Raw genomic sequence first — 6,223 nt, forward strand, 5'->3', positions numbered from 1 at the left:
GTAAGTTTGCAGATGACTTGAAAGTTGGTGGTGTTGTGGGTGCTGTAGAGGGTTGTCGTAAGTTACAGTGGGACATTGATAAGATGCAGAACTGGGACGAGAAGTGACAGATGGAATCCAATCTAGAAAAGTGTGCAGTGATACAATTTAGAAGGTTAAACTTTCAGACCGAGTCAAGATTAATGGTAGGATTCTTAGCAGTGTGGAGGAACAGAGGGATCTTCGGGGTCTGCGCCCATAGATCCCGCAAAGGTGCTATGCAAGTTGATAGGGTTGCTAAGAAGATGCATGTTGTGTTGGACTCCATTTATTGGTGGATTGAGTTGAAAAGCTGCGAGGTAACGTTGCAACTCTAAAATTTTGATTAGACCTTGCTTGGAGTATGGTGTTCAGTTCTGGTTACCTCATGTTGGGAAGGAATGTAGAAGTCTTAGAAAGGATGCATAGGTGATACACTGTGATGGTGCCTGGATTAGAGAATTTATCTTATAAGAAAAGGTTGAACAAGCTAGGGCCCCCTAGCATAGGATAGTAATGGATTCTGATGGGTATGTGAAGAGAATAAATCGCAGAAAAATTTTGAGTGGGGGTGTAATGAAAATGTGCTATGCTTGGATAAACTCAGATGGCTGAAAGGCATCATGGAAAAGCAAAGTAAATTACTTTTTCTTTAGAAAATGAAAAGATATCAAGAACAAAATTAGATTCATATGTGGCAAACTGTGGTACCCGCTCTTAACGAGCAGGGTTCCATACTGCTTCAACTTGTTAATTTTGCAGCATATATGTACTCTCACTATCTCATAGTCCATTATGAGATGATTATTCAAATTAGCATTATGCACAGCATAACAGCCAGCTATTTCCTAAACCAATTCTTCACATTGGTTATTCTTGTCTGGTCCTTCACAACAAATGCTGCAGACAAATGTCTGCAAATAAAAAAGGAAACATAAATAGGCCAAGTAATCCCTTGAGCCTTCTTAATCACTCAATACACTTATAATGGATCCAATTCTTGTAATAACACCATTATAAATTTCTGTTCCCTTATTCTTGATTTCTATATCGCTGAATCTTTGCCTTGAACATATTCCATATCTCAGCTCTTACAGCTCCCTAGAGTCATGGCAAAATGATAGAATGAATTCTTCCACATCTCCTTCCAAAACAGGTGATGCATTATTCTGAAACAATGCCCCATAGTTGTAGATACTTCAGCTAGGAGAAACATCCTCTCAACATCCACTCTTATACAGTCCAATGAGTATTGGCCCAGCACGCTCAAACCTTCTTCATAGGTCAGCACCTTAATCACCGGAATCCATCCAGTGAATGCTCTCTAAACTATTTTCAATATGAGCACATCCTTCCTTTAATATGTAGACAAAACAGTGTGCAAAACCTGCTGCCTGCAAAACAGCATCAAAAATTTCTTTCTTTTCTACTCCATGTCCCTTGCCATAAAGGCCAACATTCCATATGGCCATAAGACATAGGAGACGAATTAGGTCATTCAACCCATTGCGCCCACTCTGTCATTCCATCATGGCTGACTTATTATCCCTCTCAACCCCATTCTCTTGCATTCTTCCTATAATAGTTGACATTTTGACTCATCAAGACCTGTCATCCTCTGCTTTAAATATATCCAGGGACTTGGCCTCCACTGCCATCTGTAGCAAAGAATGCCATAGATTCACCACCATCTAGTGAAGCAAATTCCTCTTCATCTCTGTTCTAAAGGGCCATTGTTCTATTCTGAAGCTTACCACTGACTCAAAGACACAAAGGTAAGGAATACCAACTATTTCATGCCCGGACTACATTTTGGTAAATTGGATTACAGGTTTCCCTCGCCATCCGAAGGTAGAGCGTTCCTATGAAACGGTTCGTAAGCCGAAATGTCGTAAAGCGAAGAAGCAATTACCATTTATTGATATGGGAAAATTTTGTGAACGTTCACAGACCCAAAAATAACCTACCAAATCATGCCAAGTAACACATAAAACCTAAAATAACAGTAACATATAGTAAAAGCAGGAATGAAATGGTAAATACACAGCCTATATAAAGTAGAAATACTTCTCTACAATGATTGCCTGTACAGATCTCCGTAGCGAAAATCTCACGCAAGCGCTCTCGGCAGAAAATCTCACGCAAGCGCTGTTGGCATAAACGCGCTCTCCAGTAACCTTTAAACTATGAAGCTGCCAAATCTACCTAATAACACGTTAAAATACACAGCCTATATAAAGTAGAAATAATGTATGTACAGTGTAGTATCACTTACAGGAATTGGGAAGGCATCGAGCACACTGATGATGGTGTGTTAGACTGAGTCGTTGCAGGCTGGGTGGTGTAGTGGCCCCCACCCTCCAGGCCGCCGACCCGATACATTGCCGCGAAGCACGCAGGGGTAGCCAGGAGGCACACAGCACATCTTTAAGAAAAAAGCCGAAATAAACATCCCAATTAATTAGGTGCTGCCTGGCACGTAAATGTTGGCACAGATCAGAGGTGATTGCCGATTGCATCAGCACTGATCTGGGCCGACAATTACGTGCTAGGCGGCACCTAATTAATTAGCATGTTTATTTCGGCTTTTTTCTTAAAGATGTGCTGTGTGCCTCCCGGCTACTGCTGCATTCTCTGCAAATTGGTACAGTATCTGTCCGGGGCCCGGGGGTTGGGGTGGTGGGACACGGGGGTGTCATCTCATCGTTGATCAGGGCAGGCAGCTCATCTTCTCCTATGACTGCCTGCCCTGATGTCGAAGGTCGATGTTCATCGTCTGCTGTGGCTGATGTGGAAGGCTTGCTTGACTGCTGAGCCTCAAGCATTTTTCTATCACACAGTTCTTTGTAAGGACTCAAACCATCCTGCAAATATCCCCTAAACCTACGTACCCTTTCAAAATTAAAGTCATACTTTATCATTGCAGCGAAAATCTCACGCAGTTGCTTCACGTTCAGTTCCTGGACGACTTCACTTTCGGTCTGTTCGCTACTGCATTCGGTTTTGATTGTTATCCTTTCCTCTTCCAATTGCATCAGCTCTTCACCTATCAGTTCTCAAACCTCTTCAACATCATCTTCGTCAGCTTCCACAAGCCAAACTCACTTTGTCCTTGCTTCGTTCACCACGATCGAAACGCTTAATTATGCCTAGTTTTACGCTAAGTGTAACACCCTTACGAGCTCTTTCAGGCTTTTCCGACACCTTAGAACTCATCTTGCAAACGGCTGCTCACAGGCTTGCGTTTAAGCAATGCTGTTCCGAATCGGGGGAGAGCGGCTGCTTGGGGCGCGCAGCCTTTTATCGCGCGCTGCCTTTCTTCGTAACAATGAAAACACCTTCTGAAAGCGAAAACAGGGTACTAATGTAGGTCTTTCGTAACAGTGAGGTCTCGTAAAGCAAACGTTCGAAAAGCGGGGAACACCTGTACTTGGCTGTCCTTCTCCCAGCTGCCTATAGGCAGAGGCTAAAGAGCAAAGCTACATAGATTAGGACAACAGTGAGATGGTTGCGGGAGTCAGGGGAACGGCTACGGGATTGCTACGAGTCAGAGGACTGAGCCGTGTTCAAGTATTCATCTAGGGATCTGAATGAATACACCATGGTTGTATCAGACTTTATTAAAACAGATGTAGATGAGTGTGTCCTCACTAAATCTTTCAGAGTTTTCCCTATTCAGAAGCCCTGGATGAACCATGAGATCTGATATCTGTGGAGACCCAAATCATAGGCATTCAAGTCTGGTGACCAAGAAAGTTACACGAGGTCTAGGTACGATCCCTAGGAAGCCATCTCACGGCGAAGTGGAAACTTTGGACCAAATTTGAATCCATGAAAGATGCTCAACAGTTGTGGCAGGGGTGATTACTACCATCTTCTATAAAGTTAAATCGTGACATGGGAGACAGCAGGCCTTCAATTTCAGATGACCTCAATGACTTTCATGCTCACTTTGACCATCAAAACACGGAGGAACCATCACGACCTCCCACATCTCCCAATGATCCTTTGATTAAAGTCTCTGAAGCCGATGTGTGAGCTGCCTTTAGGGAGATGAACCCACTAAAAGCATCTGGCCCAGACGGGGTAACTGGCCATGTTCTAAAGACCTGTGCTGATCAACTGGCTGGTGTGTTTACTACGATCTTTAACCTCTCACTTCAGCAGTATGTGGTATCCACCTGCTTTAAACAAGCTTCAATTATACTGGTGCCCAGGAAGAGCGTGGTGACCTGACTATCACCCAGTAGCATTTACAGTAACAGATTTGAAAGGTTGGTGATGAAACATATCAACTCCTGTGACTTAGATCCACTCCAATTTGCCTACTGGAGCAACAGGTCCACAGTAGATGCCATCTCTTTGGGTCCTTACTCAACTGTGGAACATCCGGACAGCAAAGATGCATACATCAGGACGCTCTTTATTGACTACAGCTCAGCATTCAACATAATCATCCCTTCAAAACTAATCAATTAGCTCCAAGACCTTGGCCTCAAAATACCTCCTTGTGCAATAGGATCCTGGATTTCCTCACTTGCAGATCCCAGTCAGTTCAGATTGGCAACACAATCTCCATCAGCACCAGTGCACCACAAGTCTGTGTGCTTAGCCCCCTGCTCTATTCGCCTTATACCTATGACTGTGAAGATAATGCCCTGTTTAAGTTTTCTAATGACATCCATGTTGTAGACTGAATCAAAGATGGTGATGAATCAGCAAGTAGGAGGAGGTTGAAAATTTAGCTGAGTGGTGTCATAAACACATCCTCTTTCTCAAGAAGCTGATTATTGACTTCAGGAGAGGGAAACCAGAGGTCCATGAGCCAGTCCTCATCAGAGGATCAGAGGTGGAGCGAGTCAGCAACTTTAAATTCCTCAATGTTACTATTAAGAAAGACCCGTCCTGGCCCCAGCACATAAGTACAATTACGAAGAAAACGTTGCAGTGCCTCTACTTCCTTAGGAGTTTCTGAAGATTTGGCATGACATCTAACACCTTGACGAACTTCTATAGATGTGCAGTGGAGAGTATATTGACTGAATGTATCACACCCCAGTATAGAAACACCAATGCCCTTCAACAGAAAATTCGACAAAAGTAATGATACAGCTCATTCCATCTCGAGTAACCCCCTCCCAACCACCAATCATTGAGTGCATCTACGTGAAACGCTGTCACAGGAAAGCAACAACCATCATCAGGGTCGTCAGGTGTCCTGATGAAGGATCTTGGCCCGAAACGTCGACTGTACCTCTTCCTATAGATGCTCCCTGGCCTGCTGCGTTCACCAGCAACTTTTATGTGTGCTGTCCATCATCAGGGACTCCCTCCACCCCGGACCTGCTCTCTTCTCACTGCTGCCATCTCACTGATATAAATGAGTCCACACCGGGAGCACTGGACACAGTATATGACCCCAACAGACTCACAGGCGAAGTGTCGCCTCAGCTGGAAGAACTCTTTGGGGCCCTGAGTGGTAGTGAGGGAGGAGCTGTAGGGGCAGGTGTAGAACTTGTTCCGCTTGCAAGGGTAAGTGCCAGGAGGGAGATCAGTGAGGAGGGACGAATGGACAAGGGAGTCGCGTAGTGAGAGATCTGGATCCTATGGAATAGCCTTTGGTATGTCAAATTGTTGGGTGAACGATTAGCTTTTGTTGTACTACAGATAATGGTCTTTCTTGGGGGCTTTGCTGTTGCTTGCTTGGGAGCTGGACAGTGCTGATGCATTTTTTGCTGAAGGGGGAGGATCATTGTTTTGCTGCGGCTTGTGCATGGGAGGGAGGAGTGGGGGAGGGGTTTGGGGCTCTAATGTTTTTATTGTCACTCTTTCTTTGGGGTACTCTTTTTTTTGTGGATGTCTGTGAAGAGCAAGCATTTCAGGTTTTATATCCTGTACATTCTCTGATATTAAATGGAACTATTGAACTATTATATTGATTAATTCTGTGCACATATTTCAAATGACCTTTGTTTTACAAGTGACTTGGTCAATGCCTGATGTTTCTTTGACTCCAGCAATTCTCATATTTATTTTTCAAGTTTACAAATTTGTTTTTCCCATGGCCAATGTCTCTACTGAATTCGGATTGTGTTTAGTCAAATTGCTGCATAGCTGATATTTGCACTTTTACTTCTACTGCAGTGAGTTTCCTAATGTTGGAGAGACAATTCATGGAGTCCCTCGAAAGTCGTGCAGCTCCATC

Source organism: Mobula birostris, chromosome 4, assembly GCF_030028105.1.
Source record: "Mobula birostris isolate sMobBir1 chromosome 4, sMobBir1.hap1, whole genome shotgun sequence".
Taxonomy (NCBI): domain Eukaryota; kingdom Metazoa; phylum Chordata; class Chondrichthyes; order Myliobatiformes; family Myliobatidae; genus Mobula; species Mobula birostris.